The following is a 17,658-nucleotide window of genomic DNA, read 5'->3' on the forward strand; positions in this document are numbered from 1 at the left end:
TCAGAGAAATGGAAATACGCAATTCACGTTATCCATAGCATTCATCCTTCATCAGAAATGCAGAACTTTGAAATGTGTTGTTGGTGCTTTATGTATCTTAGTTTATTGTCTCTGCTGTAAAAAAAAATCACACAACAACTAAAATTAGATTTGATCCTTATTTCCTGTAATATCTGCTGGGGTCATGTAGAGTACATAATGGAGAAAGATATAGGTGAAATTGCACAGGGGTGATGAGTCAGGCAAAAACAGAAATATCTCGTGATACAGTTTCATCGATTATGTTTCAGCACTAAACACCACTCAAGAGGCTTTGCTATTTCCTCTTTTAATTCACTTTTGAGTTGTGAGAAGCCACTCTGAGTCCAAAACTGATGACCTGGACAATATTGACTTTTGTTGTGCACGTAACTGGTATGTATTCAATTTTAGAAAATCAAATTTGAACATTATCCTTCATAATGTGCTCCAGAAATTGAATCCAGTCTGCAGTCATTTCTATCAATGTAATTTATAGATGAACCACCACCCCTCATCAGATACTGCCTCAAGAAACTCAACATCCTTTTATGTGATCTGTTATCATGATATGGAAAAGCAAAATATGAATCTGTAGAAAATCAGTAAACACCTGGCTAAAAATATTTGCTTCGAAGATAAGTTGGGGGTTAAATTTGAAAACCCCATAATCGGGGTGCGGGGGTCGTGTGGAGCAATTAATACGTGCCCGGTCGTTCTGATGCAGGTAGTACGTGACATTCGTGCTGCCTGGTTATTTACCTGATTCTGGCGTGAGCAGCCAGGTTACCGCGATGTCGAATGAGTATCACCAGCAGGGGGGCCCAATATCGCGTGAGTGGCATGCAACTCTTAAAGGCAGCCTGCACCTTTTAAAGGCAGCCTGCACCTCTTAAGTGTAAAATATAAGATACGGGTCCCCACAGAGTCTGAACAGAGATCAAACATCACACATGTAAAACACAGATGCAGGTCCCATCCCTATGTTTACAAACTGATGAATTATGTTAAAACATTGAATAAAGGTTGCACACTACTAAATCCCACATCCTCCAATCTGCACGCCAGCCTTCACCAATCTTCTGATTTGAGTTTGTACCAGGCCTGTGAGAGAGCATGCACTAGGTTCTCTGCTGATGCACTAGAGACCTTGGTGCAAGAGTTGAACAGAAGGAGGGGAATCCTATATCTGCAAGTGGACAAGAGGCCCTCCAGACATATGCTTAAGAGGCAGTGGGAGGCAGTAGAGGACGAAGTCAATGCCAGACGCATAGCACCATGAACATGGATGCAGTGCAGGAAGAAGTTCAATGCTTTGACACGAGTGGTCCAGGTGAGTGAGGTCAACTGTCAAGTGGCATCACCTACCAAATGCACCACTAGCCACATCCACTGCTCCAAGCACTACACCCCCCCATCACCCACATACAAGCAAACTCTTTCAATCAGTACTCAACTCTTCTAATTAGATGCTTCCTCTCACCCTTACACATTACCACTGTTACAAGTCGCACACACAAGTCAAGTCAATGGGAATCAGGGGGAAAACTCTCCAGTGGCTGGAGTCATACCTAGCACAAAGGAAGATGATAGTGGTTGGAGGCCAATCATCTCAGCCCCAGGACATTGCTGCAGGAGTTCCTCAGGGCAGTGTCCTAGGCCCAACCATCTTCAGCTGCTTTATCAATGACCTTCCCTCCATCATAAGGTCAGAAATGGGGATGTTCGCTGATGACTGCACAGTGTTCAGTTCCATTCGTAACCCTTCAGATAATGAAGCAGTCCGAGCCTGCATGCAGCAAGACCTGGACAACATCCAGGCTTGGGCTCATAAGTGGCAAGTAACATTCGCGCCAGATAAGTGCCAGGCAATGACCATCTCCAACAAGAGAGAGTCTAACCACCTCCCCTTGACATTCAACGGCATTACCATCGCCGAATCCCCCACCATCAACATCCTGGGGGTCACCATTGACCAGAAACTTAACTGGACCAGCCATATAAATACTGTGGCTACAAGAGCAGGTCAGAGGCTGGGTATTCTGCGGCGAGTGACTCACCTCCTGACTCCCCAAAGTCTTTCCACCATCTACAAGGCACAAGTCAGGAGTGTGATGGAATACTCTCCACTTGCCTGGATGAGTGCAGCTCCAACAACACTCAAGAAGCTCGACACCATCCAAGATAAAGTAGCCCGCTTGATTGGCACCCCATCCACCACCCTAAACATTCACTCCCTTCACCACCGGCGCACTGTGGCTGCAGTGTGCACCATCCACAGAATGCACTGCAGCAACTCGCCAAGGCTTCTTCGACAGCACCTCCCAAACCCGCGACCTCTACCACCTCGAAGGACAAGAGCAGCAGGCGCAAGGGAACAACACCACCTGCACGTTCCCCTCCAAGTCATACACCATCCCGACTTGGAAATATATCGCCGTTCCTTCATCGTCGCTGGGTCAAAATCCTGGAACTCCCTTCCTAACAGCACTGTGGGAGAACCGTCACCACACGGACTGCAGCGGTTCAAGAAGGCGGCTCACCACCACCTTCTCGAGGGCAATTAGGGATGGGCAATAAATGCTGGCCTTGCCAGCGACGCCCACATCCCGTGAACGAATTTTAAAAAAAACCCTGGCAGCCATTCAATTATGACAAGCACATCACCCAAACATTCTTCAGGACACTCACTGATACACGTCCCGCTTTCTTGCAGGAGAAGGTGGCGCATAACAAGAGGCAGCAAGTGGCAGTGGCATTTAGCCCTTCGAGCCTGTTCCACCATTCAATGAGATCATGGTTGATCTGTGACCTAACTCCATATACCCGCCTTAGCCCTATATCCCTTAATACCCTTGGTTAACAAAAATTTATCAATCTCAGATTTAAAATTAACAATTGAGCTAGCATCAACTGCCGTATACAGAAGAGCGTTCCAAACTTCTACCCCCCTTTGCTTGTAGAAGCGTTTCCTAACTTCACTCCTGCAAGTCCTAGCTCTAAATTTTAGGCTATGTTCCCTAGTCCTAATATTCAAGTACAGGAGACCTCCAAAAACTACAAATGCAACAGCAGCCGGAAGCAATAATCCAGCAATTAACCTATAAATCCTGCATGGTCTCCTTAAATAGTGCTGGTGGAGGGTCCTCCAGGCCAGAGAACCGGATGCAGACCCATGCCATTTGCTGCAAGGACAACTGCAGCTAGCATCAACCCCACACTACCAGTGGCAGTAAAGGTCTGCTGCAGCCTTAAGCTCTCTCCCTCTGCCCCATTGTTGCAATTACCTGTCAGCCCCATAATCCCAACCTGTGTGAAGTCATTACTGACAAGTTACATTGTCAGAAGGGGAGATTTTAATTCTGCCTGTCCAGTTGAAACCAGGCAAGCAGGCGGTTAAAATTGCCTGGGAGACATGCCCACTAGCACCCCACTCCCTTCCCGCAGCCTTCAATTTTAACTTGCCCTTCTGAGCAGGTGGCAAAGACACCCACTGGGAACTGGCTGGGTCCTTCTTTAAATATGCAGCTCAGGCTCTGATGACATCATTGGGCCCGAACTGCTATTTTAACCAGTGACCTGAGCAGGGAAGCCATTGTAGTGAAGCTGGCAGGAAGAGCGATAGGGGCCAGAAGAGGCCCAAAGAGGTAAGTTTGTCAACTTTTCTTTTTTAACTTAACTTTCGGGGCCAGGAGGAGCAGGAGTGCTCATCTGGGCCACACAAGGAAATCAGTGGCCTCCCCTGCCCCAAGCTCTCCTCCCATTTCCCAATCGCGAGACTTCCCAAAACCCCCTCCTCACGACTTAGCTGAGTGCTGGGGTCCATTCCTCCAGTTCCTGTCGGTGGCATCTTGCAGTCCGATGTTCCACTCCTGCCCTCCAGCCAGCTGCCATTTCCCGCAGGTTTTGGGCGGACAATTGATCCCGAGTTTCCGGGCCTCACGTTGCCGGGGCCAGGGGGGGTTTCCCTATCGCTTCGACCTCATCCATTTGATTCCCACCCCAAGTTAAAATCAAGGTTAGAAGACCAAAACCAAAGGCTCCGTCTACCCTCTCAGGCGGACATAAAAGATTCCATGGCATTATTCAAAGAAGAGCTGGGAAGTTCTTCTGATGTAAGCCATGGCTCAGTGGTATCACCCTTGCCTCTAAGTAATTCTAGATTCTGGAAAAGCTGCCTATTTGTTATAAAATGGAGTCTTTAACATAAAATGGATTCTTTAATACAACCTTTCCTGCTAATGTTCCTAACAGTGTCCTGACCAACATTGATCCCCTGACCAACACTATTAAAAGAGATTAACTGGTCATTTATCTCAGTTCTGTTCATCAGACCTTGCTGTTCACAAATTGGCTGCTGTATATCCCTACATTACAACAGTGACGACACTTCTGCGAAGCACTTTGGGGATGTCCCAAAATTAGGAAGGGTGCTATATCTTTCTGGATGCTAGCTGTAGTGCACCAGTCCAGCCCTCCCTTCATTGGAGAAGGAGACCTGTCACATTTACTGCTAGCGTCTAAAATCTGAGTGAGCTGCTACACACTGAGGTATGTTTGAGAGACATACCTCAGTGGTATTTTTACGGCATCATTTAGTTGATAGGTGAAAGGAGTAAGCAAAGTGGGCTCTTTATACTCTACCGAAAATGCTGAGAATTTCTAATTAATTATTATTTATAGGAAAAGGAAATAATGGGCTAGGGGAACAAGTCGGCACATGGGGTTAGGACTGCTGCTCATGTGGAGGGTAAACACCAGCATGGGCTGATGGGGCCAAATGGCCTGTTTCCGATTTATAATTTCTGTATAATTTTGTTCCAAAAAGAATAACTGACTTTAAAAGATTTAAGTGCAAAAATGCTCAGCTTAATTCATATGCAGAGGATGATTTTATCTCCGCAGGGCCTGTTTCACCAACAAGCTATTGGTTTCTCACATTGACCCCATGGTGCTCGGCAGTGCAGACGACAAGTAGAACTAAAGCAATGTTGACATCTGCTGGTAAGATGATGTATTACAGTGCACCTTTGTACTGAACCTACAAAAAAGGGGTTAATTTAATATCCTTTTAACAAAAACGATTTTCACCTAAATGGACAGTGACAAATTTGTCTCCAATTTTGTCAGCATCAAATCTATTTCTACGCAAAAGGTGAATTTCTCCTTCAGTTCTCGAAAAGTACTGGGCACTCACTGAAAGTATAATTCCACATGTGCCATCTTCAAAGTGGCCACCATTCTTTGGTGAGCTTTGATAGTGATGGTTGGTAGGCCACCATGGAAGCATCAGAATCCAGGCTGACACTGTCCTCGGTGTACTTCAGCAGGCATCAGTCGTGAGAATCCAGGCCAATTTTCCCTCCCCTAGTCCAGGGACTCTGAAGCTAATTGTATCGCTTCCCCCCTGGCTGAAGTCAGCTTACTGAGTGCAGAGCGTGAATCAAACCTGGGACATTCCTAGCTCAGCTACCCAGTGGACAAACTCATAGGGGCCATCAGAGAATTTCTTTTTTAGTTGTTGATGGGATGTGGGCGTCACTGACAAGGCCAGCATTTATTGCCCATCCCGAATTGCCCTTGAGAAGGTGGTGGTGAGCCGCCTTCTTGAACTGCTGCAGTCCGTGCGTAGCGAGATTGTACAACTGAGTGGCTTGCTAGGCCATTTCAGAGGGCAATTAAGAATCAACCACGTTACTGGGAGTCTGGAGTCACATATAGACCAGACCGGGTAGGGACGGCAGGTTTCCTTCCCTAAAGGGCATTAGTGAACTAGATGGGTTTTTATGACAATCCAGTAGTTTCATGGCCACCATTACTGATTCTAACTTTTTATCCCAGATTTTATTTAATTAATTGAATTTTAAATTCCCAGCTGCCGTGGTGGGATTTGAACTCATGACTCTGGATTATTAGTCCATGCCTACTTGTAACATAACCACTATGCTACCGTACCCTAAGAAAGAATTTTAAAAACTCCCAACATATGAGTCAGGCAATTGAGCAACGTAGGTTCGAGCAGCCACTGTGCTGAGCTCCCAAGCTCAACTGCCTTGGATGGGGAGGGAAAATTAGATGATGGAAGTCCACGCCAGGTCACTCTGGCAGCCAGCTAAAGGGATGCAGGCCTTTTGCTTGCCCCATCACCATGGCAAATATGTGAGAAATAAGAGGGTTATATTCCCTCACCAGAGGATAATATGCCTCACAAAAATAAATAGTTCTCCTATTGTCTGACTGTTAGACTAATTCAGAGAGTAATGATCATCAATAAGTGGAGTTGAAAGGAGGGCTAGTCTCTTTCTTTGTCTCTGCTAGGGTAAACCTAATTATGATTGGTGAAGGTAGTGCCAGTAGGTGGGTAGCACTACCCTTGTTAATTGGATTCTGCCTAGATACCAATGTCAGCACATGATGACATTGAAGTGTTGGAAAGCTGCCTTTTTGTGATCACTGCTACCAGATACTAACATTCCCCGAACAACCAGCAGCAAAACTGTGTCCAGTGAAACGAAAAAGAAGTGACAATTTTTAGGTGAGTTGGGATACTGCAGGTACTGGCTTGACAGCAGTACCTGCTATTGAGCAGTGAGAACCAGTAGCATGGAATTATACTGTCAGCCATGCATTATTGTCTGGTCAGACAGCATAATATTCTGTACATATATACTGAATGGATGTTTGATATTTGTTGACAGGACTGTTCATTTTTTATTAAAATTAAAAAGTTTAAATATTGTTGGTTTGAAATTGGGCTGTGTGATATTGGTAACAAATGAATTAATGTTTTGGTATGAAATTCCTCCATCTGCTACTTTGGTGAAAGGGTTAGCCTATTTATTTTAAACAATCCGTGTTAAAAAATAGAGTACAGAGGAATTACATTCATTTCAAATATGGAAAGGTAACTCCCACCAACCTTTGGCCGTTGTGGCATTGACAATAAATTCTTATGGGATCAATTATCCTTTGCCTTTTGAAGTTTAGGCCCGTAGTAGGCCTTTCCCCAATGGACGTAGGTCCTCCTGGACCTATTGGGATAATTATCATAGAATCATGGAATCATACAATTCAGAAGGAGGCCATTTGGCCCATCGCGCTTGTGCTGGCTTTTCCACTTCTGCTGGAATTTCCCAGATAGCCCGAGCATGGACCCAGATATGACCCCAAGTCTTGCCATGACAGAAGGGAGGATGGGAAGAAGAACTTCTCCAATGCAATTTTCTGGGCAGTGTAAAGGGTGATAACTTAGCAGGTTCATTTTCTGCACCCCTCCCCCCACCCCACCCCCCTTACACCACCCTGTAAGAATTACCCCAAAATTACACAAAAAGGAACACACAATTTCTGGGCTAATAACTTATTTGTCACTAAAGTGATTTTGTCTGGTCGAACAACAACTATCAAATAAACAGATAGTTAGAAAATTAAATAATTTACTTAACAATTCCAATTGTGACTCGTTCGAGGTTAGAAGTACAAAACTAATATTCTGAAAAAATTAATACAAATTATAATATTTTTCAGATAGCAAAATCCATCCAGGGCCTTCCTTTCAATTATTGGATAAACAGATTCCTCCCATTGGATTTTTATTAATAAGGAACAAACCCAAAACTCAGGTACATATTAAACTAACTTGAATTTCTCCTTCTCCATCAAATGTCTCTGTAATAGTATTTCTAGTTGTTAAAGGGCCTCTGCTTATGTATCATGGCCCTGAAAATCTGCAGGAGACCCGCATGTGCTGAGAATGTGCCAACCCACGGCCATCACTGCTGATCTTGCTGAAGTTCACGAGGTCAGGCGATGGGGCCAGAAGTGGGCTTTCAGCGGTTTGTGGAAGCACGTGTCTCCCCCATCAAAAACCCCGTAAACAGAGTTGGTTGCTGGGAGACTCGGCGGAGGGGGGCAGGGGCTCCCCCCCCCCCCCACCCAGTAGAGCTCTGGGTACCCTCCACAGCCAGCTTTCAAAGAGATCCACTTCGAACACTCCAACAAGAAAACATTCTGGGCTCCCTATCTTCAGGGGCCCAAGCTCCGACCCAGGAATGGGCTACCCAAGCAAACTCCACTTCCGTCTCTTTCAGCCAGGTACGCCTAGTAAGTCCAGCAGTACATGTACTGATCAGAAGCCAGGTTTTGACTAAGGGTCTAGGAGTGGGAACTCCTGACTTAGGGAGTTCTGGCCTCTGACTCTACCCTCTTTAATACTCTTCCCTTAAAAGATGCAGTGGTCTCTGTCTCAATGATTCTTGGTTGAAGAATATTCTGTACTCTCTCTAAAAAGAAACTTCTCCTAACCTCTCTCATCACTCTCAGTGACAATTTTAAATTAACGATCACTCATCACTGACTCCCCAATCAGAGAAAATAGGCTTTTTCAATTTACCCTATCAAACTCTTAAAAACCTCCATTAAATCTCCTGTTAGTCTTCTCTATTCCTGTTCTAAAGTCTTTTCATATTTAATGCCTCTCATTGCTGGAATCGTCTTGGTGAATCTACATAGTACACTCTTAGTGGCTTTAATGTCCTTTTTTATAAAGTTGCACCTCGTACTCTAACTGTGGCCTAAACATTGTCTCGTACAAATTTATCATGACATGTTGAATGTTGTACCCAGAATTTTGATGTTATGAAATTACATATTCATTACAAGTTTTAATTTACGCCCTTATGATGGAATAAATTCTGCATTGACTGTGTTTCAGTCATTAAAAACAATCTCTGGCGTGAGAAGAGGTTTTGTATTCATGCAAAGAAAAATTACACTATTTGCTTCAGGAAGCTGCAATAAATGGAAAGAGTGCCTTGGAGTTAATATCATCTCCAGTAGTTACTGGTTATTGAAAAAGAAAGCACAATGAACTATTAATCCTTAATGAGCTGACTGAAATGACAGCCACTACGGGACTGGAGACTCATTTACAGATTTGTCTTGTTTCATTAGGCATGTTATGGAAATGTTGCACGACCTACTCCTGATTATCTTGAATAAGCTTAAAGGGTCCCCAGTGGAAACAACTTCAGTTGTGTTCAACCGTGAGCTGATATAAATTCTTAGTCAGTTTACCCACAGACAGAAAAAGATTAGTGCAGATTCCCTCAAGAAATCGCAATTCACTCCTCAATGAACACTATAGAAACACATTTAAATTTTTGGTAGCATTATCATATAAATGGGAAGGAGTAAGCAGGAATTATGGAGCAGCTTTAAGGACATATCAAAGATCATTTCTGGGCTACAAAGGTAATAATTCTTTTTTCGGTGATGGATTTTTATGTCAAAATGAGGCTCTTCAGTAGTCATTGGAAGTCATTCCATTTCAGACATGTAAGGACCGACTTTAGTCCTGCTCACTTGATGGGATGGGGGCAGTTAAAACGGTCACATGCTTCCCTCTCCATTCTCCTTGCACTCCCGCCTGCCGCCATTTTAACTGCCGAATTTTTGCCGGTACCTGAGCTGCCTGCCGCAGGAAGGTGGGGCCTCATTAATATGTCAATGAAATGATTCCCAGGAGTTAAGATCTCCCAGGCCTCACGCCACTGGGGGGATGGGTGGGGGGAGGGGAGGTGGACTGTTTGCCACCTGCATGACTCCCACCTGGAATTAAATTCGAGGCCATCGTACCAGCAGCAAGAGGCATGAGCTGCTTTGATTTGGCCCATGGAACTCCAGGCGAGTTCTTTTCTTTCTTATGCAAAGCCAGTTTCAACTTAAGTTCTTTAAGCCTCCTGGAGCTGGAGGACTGGAAAAAGCAAAAAGGCTGCTTCCTGATTGAAGGACTTTCGAGCAATCAGGAAACAGTCTTTTTGCACCAATCATGATTCAGCCTTTGCCAGTCCTCCAGATCCAGAAGATGTGAAGACTTGAAGCTTCTGAGTTTTCAAGCTTAGGGAAGGAGGAAAGGAGGTTGAAGGGGAGGATGGGAAGAAAGGAGGGGGGGAGGGGAGATAGCAGAATGAGGAGTGGAAGGAGATTGAAGGTTGAAGCAAAGAGGAAGATTGAGGGGAAGGATGATGGGGAGGAGGGGGAAGCTTTGAATTCTTGTGTATGCATTTACTCTGTTTGGAACTCTGAAAATGGAGGCTAAATAATAATGTTCTGCTCCCTATTGCCTGAAGGAAAGATGAGAAAGTTGCACAGAGACATAAATCAGGCCCAGTTGCACTCAAATTTGTGACCATATTTGCACTTTGCTGTTACATGTGGAGAAAAGAAGGTGGAATCTGATGGGAGACAGATAATTAAATTCTAAGCAGTGCTTTTCTTCAATATAAGCCAACGTGGATCCTTACTGCCAAAAGCTTAAATCTTGTTAAGCTATCATTTCCTGCCAAAAGGAACATAACGGAAACCTTAATCTGTCTCATCTCTCTTTGGATTCAGACAGGCCGACAGCTTATTTCCAGCATATTTCAGGTATTTTTCCATCATTTTGTAAAATGCGTATATCAGTTACCAGATCATTAATGCAAATAGGCATATCATGTATTAACTAATTAGCCTATTACTTCTAAAATAAAACAAAGATACATCACGCAATTAATAGTGGAATATATTTTATTAATTGTAACACAGAGCTGACAAGTTGACTCCTGCACAAAATCATGTAGAGCTTTTGAACAAAATTTCTCCCCTGTTCATAGAATCATAGAAAATTTATGGCACAGAAGGAGGCCATTCGGCCCATCATGTCCGCACCAGCTGAGAAATGAGCCACCCAGCCTAATCCCACTTTCCCGCATTTGGTCCATAGGCCTGCAGGTCACGACTCTTCAGGTGGACATCCAGGTATTTTTTAAATGAGATGAGAGTTTCTGCCTCTATCACCCTCTCAGGCAGTGAGTTCCAGACCCCCACCACCCTCTGGGTGAAAAAAAAATTCCTCATTTCCGCTCTAATCCTTCTACCAATCACTTTAAATCAGTTCAGTTCCATTCGCAACCCCTCAAATAATGAAGCAGTCCGAGCCCGCATGCAGCAAGACCTGGACAACATCCAGGCTTGGGCTCATAAGTGGCAAGTAACATTTGCGCCAGATAAGTGCCAGGCAATGACCACCTCCAACAAGAGAGAGGCTAACCACCTCCCCTTGACATTCAACGGCATTACCATCACCGAATCCCCCACCATCAACATCCTGGGGGTCACCATTGACCAGAAACTTAACTGGACCATCCATATAAATACTGTGGCTACAAGAGCAGGTCGGAGGCTGGGTATTCTGCGGCAAGTGACTCACCTCCTGACTCCCCAAAGCCTTTCCACCATCTACAAGGCACAAGTCAGGAGTGTGATGGAATACTTTCCACTTGCCTGGATGAGCGCTGCTCCAACAACACTCAAGAAGCTCGACACCATCCAGGACAAAGCAGCCCACTTGATTGGCACCCTATCCACTACCCTAAACATTCACTCCCTTCACCACCGGTGCACAGTGGCTGCAGTGTGTACCATCCACAGGATGCACTGCAGCAACTCGCCAAGGCTTCTTCGACAGCACCTCCCAAACCCACGACCTCTATCACCTAGAAGGACAAGAGCAGCAGGCACATGGCAACAACACCACCTGCACATTCCCCTCCAAGTCACACACCATCCCGACTTGGAAATATATCGCCGTTCCTTCATCGTCGCTGGGTCAAAATCCTGGAACTCCCTTCCTAACAGCACTGTGGGAGAACCTTCACCACACGGACTGCAGCGGTTCAAGAAGGCGGCTCACCACCACCTTCTCAAGGGCAATTAGGGATGGGCAATAAATGCTGGATTTGCCAGCAACGCCCACATGCCATGAATGAATTTTTAAACATTTGGTGCTAAATTTAAGTCAACATGACTTAGTCTTGTAGGAAATGTGGGTCAGAGGGGTTAATTCTGTCACCCTGCAGCAATGAAATATGAGTCTCACCATCTCCGATGCTCAGGAAGGCTGACATGCCGCTTATTTCCAAAACCTCCTGCTCAGCATTTATGAGCTCCACAATCTGTGGCGGTCCACCTCCAGTCCTACCCCTTTACCTTGTATTTTGCGCTATTTTCTCCTGCATGGGGGCATGACAGACCTATAAGCGGCTGTAAGGAGGTTCCGATGGATAAAGTGCATTTGGTGAGGGTAACTATCAGGCAGATGTATCATGAGTGCCACTGGCATGTATTTGAGGACAAAAGTTGAGAATTGAGTGTGCTGACTGAGGTGGGATCAGAATACATGAGGATTGGGGTGAATGGCAGTGGTGAATGGAGGAAGCGGGAAGTGATGAAGTGCATTTAAACCTAACGATGGGTACTGCTGAAACTTAAGTGGCTGTGAGGAGTTATTTGATGGAGTACGCTTGACAAGACAGAATGGGGGTGGGGGGAGAGGTGCACCTCAGGATGCAAGTGAATCTGCAACTTTGCTCACCTTTCCTGACCTGGTTAGGTCATTAAAACGCTTCCTCCACTGGATCCACACCCTTATCACAACAGTCCTGCTGATCACCTCTTCAGCCACCTCCAGCAATGCCTTCTTCATTTTTTCTTGCCATTACTGGGGAAAAGGACCTCCTTCCTCGCCCTTACTGCACCCAGCAGTACGTCATGAGATGCTTCATTAAATCGGGGCACAGCCTTTGTCCTCCCTGATTCCCTTTCTACTTTTAATTATCAAATACAATTCATCCAACTCCTACAAATTCCATCTGTGCATTGGGCTTTAAATAGTCAAGGTGAAATCGCGTCATGTGTGTCCACATCACGCCCGCTCACGTGCATTGAAGACACGGAACCCAAAAGTAAAATTATAAGGAGGCATCCCTGTTGAAATCAGACATTCCCACGCGTCTCACAATCTTCTGCGTTTTGCACCCGCTATCGCCCTCCCCCCACTCAGATCCCGCCTCTGAATTATTATCGACCCCTTGATGTTTTGTAGATATTTCTTAAGGTTCAGCATATCTTCCAGAAAATATATTGGATTCCTCAATGTCATTGTCTAAGTTTTCAAAAAGCTTTGGTGCAGTATTATGGATCATGTATCAATGACAATGGGTAAAATAGATTTCAAACGGCATTGAAGAAATGTAAAAACACAATTATCTCGTTTCCAACTGATGACAGCAGTCAGGCAGAGTGAACATTAGGGTTTGCAGCTCTGGCTGGCTTTCCAAAAGTGCAGGATGCCATAGACTGCGCACACATGGCCATCAGTGCACCTCCTGACCAGCCAGGAGCCTTTATTAATCGTAAGCTCTTCCACTCCATTAAAGTTCAACTGATGTGCAACCACAAGAAGAGCTTCATGCAGGTACTGTGTTTGATACCCAGGAAGCTGCCATGATGCCTTCATCCAATATCCCCCCATGTTTCAACCTGGAACCAGTCTTAGAGGATGGCTGCTTGAGGACAAGGGATATCCCCTTCTGTATTGACTGATGCCACCTCTTCAGAACCCCACCAATCCACCACAGAACAGGTACAACAGTAGCCACATTGCCATAAGATGCAGCCCGTTGAGATGCTGAAGTTGAGGTTCAGGTGCCTTAATAGGTCTGGAGGTTCCCTTCAACACTCGCCAAACAGGAGTATCCAGAATAATTGTGGCATGCTGCATCCTGCATAATATCGCTCAATAAAGAGGACTGGAGGTGCAGGATGAAGGCCTGCAGTACTCATCATCTGATGAGGAAGAGGATGGTGAAGAGAATGCTGGAGGACATGATACACAGTGTGAGGAGCAGCACTTCACCTACAGATCGGTTACTCCTACCACTCTTATGTGACCAGACCCCTTGCACTAACAGCCCCTTAACCTTCACTCCATTGCTTTACAATTCTCCAATTTGTCACATGGAAAACATTGAGCCAACTTCCACATCTATGTCATAATGACAAGGCAAACACAGAAACTGCTTGAAAGCAGACGGCACACAAAAGTGACAGAAGAGAGAAAGGTTTTAATGTGCACGAGAAAATAAACTCCCAAGTGTGAACCCCAGTGATCATTTTAGCCGATGGTTTCCTAGGTCTACCAGTTCTATGAGATGCAACCCCAATGGCTTGAGCAGAGCTGGTGGTAGGCTGCTGTATATCTTCTGAGATGCTCGCGGCCAATGACCTCTGAGGGCTGGAGCCAGTGAGGGCCCTGCTACAGACTGCTGCTCCTGGACTTCTGCCAGGGCAGTCTGGGGCAGCACAAGTTCAAGCAGCATGTTGGGTATTGGTTGAGGGTGTGGCAAGGGGGGAGAGGTGCAGACATCCTGAGAGAGATCTTCACTTAGTGTGCCCATTCCGCCAACCTCCCTCCCTTGAGGCAGCAGCATCTCAGTCCTGCTGGTCTGCAGGAGGGCAAACTGGAGGAGATGAATGATACATTAGAAGCCTCGATCTACTCTGTCCACCAGCTTCTGTAAGGCGGAACAGACGTTGGAGCCCAGAGTCTGTATTGCAGCCATTTATAGCCTCTATCAAGACCGCAAATGGTGGTAACACTGATTCCTGCTGTGAGGGCCCAGCTGCAGAGGTGGCCACATGCCCCAGGGTAGATTGCAGAGTTGAGAGCCCCTGCGAAAGCACCTCACAGATGCTGGAAGTGAACTCCTCCATCCTCCCTGCCATAGTGGACAGAGTGTCTGGCAGGACTGTCAACACCTCACACAATTTTTCCGGTGTCTCCAGTATTTTCCTTTTCATGTTTGGCCCCCGAGTTTCACATCTTTGTTCTGCTGAGTACAGCTTGGAGAGGACGGTGCCCTCTTGCACACATTCTCCTCGGCTGTCCCTGCCACGAATATCTTCTCACTTGTGCTGTGGGACTCACCTCATGCCAGCCCGTCTATCTCACTAACACACCTACTCAATGTGCCAGTCTCTGCGCTGGTACCTACAACGCATTTAGCGTGTGACAGTGCTAACTCAGGAGGGATGAGGTCCTCTGAGGACTCTTCTTCTGCTGAGGGCAGGGACTCGTGCTGTTCATGTGAGGTCCCTGGAGGAAAGAAGAGCAGGTGAAGATTTAGCAATGATAGTTATAAAATGTAAGTGTCCACATAATGCACCTGTCAATACTGAGTGATGTGTTGAAGTAGGCTGAATGTGCGGTTGGTTATGGGAGATGAGTGGGTGTAAGTTGAAATCAGTCACCCTGCTATGCGGATTTCATAATCTCTCCATCATCAATGCTGAGGGTGTTACTCGTTCTGCTTATTTCAAGGGCCCCCTCCTCCTTCGTCGGGTCGCTTGCACGAAATCTGGGGGTCTTCCATTGGTCCTGGTCCTCTCCTTCAAGTTCTGTGCTTTCTTTTCCTGTAAAAGGGGTGGGACAGCATTATGAGTGGCTAGCGAGGATTTGTGATTCTTCAGTATGTAATGCATAAGGTGAAAGGGAGAATCAGGCAGATGTTATAGGAGTGGGGATGTCATGCATTTATGGAAAGCGGCTACAGTGCGAATTGAAGAGCTTTGCTGAGAGTAAGTGCAGGTCAAACAGTTCAGAGGAGATACGATGAGGACGGAATTATTGGCAGCAGTGAAAGGAAGAAGCGGGAGGTAAGGATGTGTAAGGAGTGAGGATGAGAGGTGGTGCAGTGTACCCTTGTGATTGGAGGTGAGAAAAGTTATTCAGGTGTGAGGAATGGTATGAATGGTATGGGATGGACAAGGAGGAGTGGGAGGAGATGCACTGCAGGCGATGGTAAAGAACGACTTATATGATCTTTCCTGACCTACTCAGGTCATTGACCTGATCAGGTCTGGACTCAACTATTCCAATGTTCTCCTGGCCGGTGTCCCAACTTCCACCCTCCATAAACTTGAGCTCATTCAAAACTTTGCTGCCCATATCCTAACTCGCAACAACTCCCGTTCACCCATCACACCTTTGCTCGCTGATCTACATTGGCTTCTGGTCCGGGAATACCTCAATTTTAAAATTCTCATCCTTGTTTTCAAATTCCTCCATGGCCTTGCCTCTCCCTCTCTCTGTAACCTCCTCCAGGCCTATAACCGTCCGCGATCTCTGCGCTCCTCCAATTCTTGCTCCTTGCGTATCCCTGATTTTAATCGCTTCTCCATTGGTGGCCGTGCCTTCAGCTGCCTAGGCCCCAAGCTTTGGAATTCCCTCCCGAAACCTCTCCACGTCTCTACCTCTCTCTCCCTCCTCCTTTAAGACACTCCTTAAAACCTACCTCTTTGACCAAGTTTTTGGTCAACTGTCCTAATATCTCCTTATGTGGCTCGGTGTCAAATTTTGTCTGATAATGCTCCTGTGAACATTTTACTATTTTAAAGGCGAGATATAAATGCAAGCTGTTGTTGTCAAAACGTTTCCTGCACTGGATCCAGGACTTTGGCATAATGCTCCTCCTGCTCTCTTCCACAGCCACCTCAATCCAGGCCGCTTTCATGGTGGCAGCAGATTTCTTCTTTCTACTTGCGGGGAACAGCACATCCCTCCTGGCCCACACTGCACCCAGCAAGACCTCCAGGGAAACAGCAGAGAACCTGGGGGCCGCATTCTCAACTCTTTCCAGCTATGTCACTGATTTTTTACTGCACTTTCAAGTCAATGGACTCCTATCCCTCAGCCTCCCTTGCAGAGGTGGACTGAGACTTTAAATAGCGGTCAGGAAATTGCATCATGCAGGCGGGCGGCACACACGCAGACGTGTGATTCTGACGAGAAACCCAGAAGCATTATTTAAATGACACCTAGCCGTTAAAATCGGCCAGGCTTCCACGTTGTGGGCTCGTCATCTGCCACCTCCCTCACATGCTCCGTTCCCGTCTCCGAGTAAATATCGGGGCCATTTTCTCTACAATTTTACCTTTCAAACATGAGCTTCCTCGAGAGGCTTTGCTTTGCCTGTCTCAGGTAGATTGACTTTGAGAGGCTGTGAAAAGTGACTGGGGGGAAGGAGTTGAATGAATTCATTCCTGAATTGCTTAAGCATGCCTTGAGGGAGCTCACTGATTGAAATATTTTAAAACCTTGTTGTTTTCATTTGAGGAAGGCTGCTTGATCTGTACAAAGACCCATGGGGAATGAACAGTAGGGGGCCACAATGAGACAGCGAGAAAAAGATATCCAGGAAATGCTGTGAATCTTAAGTACAGGATCAAAAAAAAATTGTAAAATCTGAAAGAAAATGAAAAAGGTAGAAAGAGAAGTGAATTGAAATCATCCCTCGAAAATATTTTTTTATGAGAATAAATGGCAGGTAATAATAAAAGAATTACCTACGATAATAAAATAAATGGCTAATTTAGAAATGACAGAAAGAAGAAATAGGAAAGCTTGTGAGAATGGATCTAATAAAGCGTTAGTGATTAAAATTTGAAGGGCAAAAGTATAAAGTAACACAGGAAATTCAAAATGAGAGGACAATAAAGAGATAGGTTCCTTCGGCCTTCGCCTTCGTCCCACAACTCGTAAAGCATAAAACTCCCAGGAAAGAAAACATTCAGATAAAAAGGAGTCAGAACAGGTTCTGAAATGAAGTGAGAAAAAGGGAACAAAACAAAAGGAGGAATTTCAAAACATTTGACAACATGAAACAGAAGGTAATGAGACACACTCACAATTGCTGCTAGCATCCTAAGTTTTGCACAAATTTGACACAAAATCATAACATTGAGTTGCCTACATTCACT

This window comes from Heptranchias perlo, chromosome 4 (genome assembly GCF_035084215.1).
Source record: "Heptranchias perlo isolate sHepPer1 chromosome 4, sHepPer1.hap1, whole genome shotgun sequence".
Classification (NCBI taxonomy): domain Eukaryota; kingdom Metazoa; phylum Chordata; class Chondrichthyes; order Hexanchiformes; family Hexanchidae; genus Heptranchias; species Heptranchias perlo.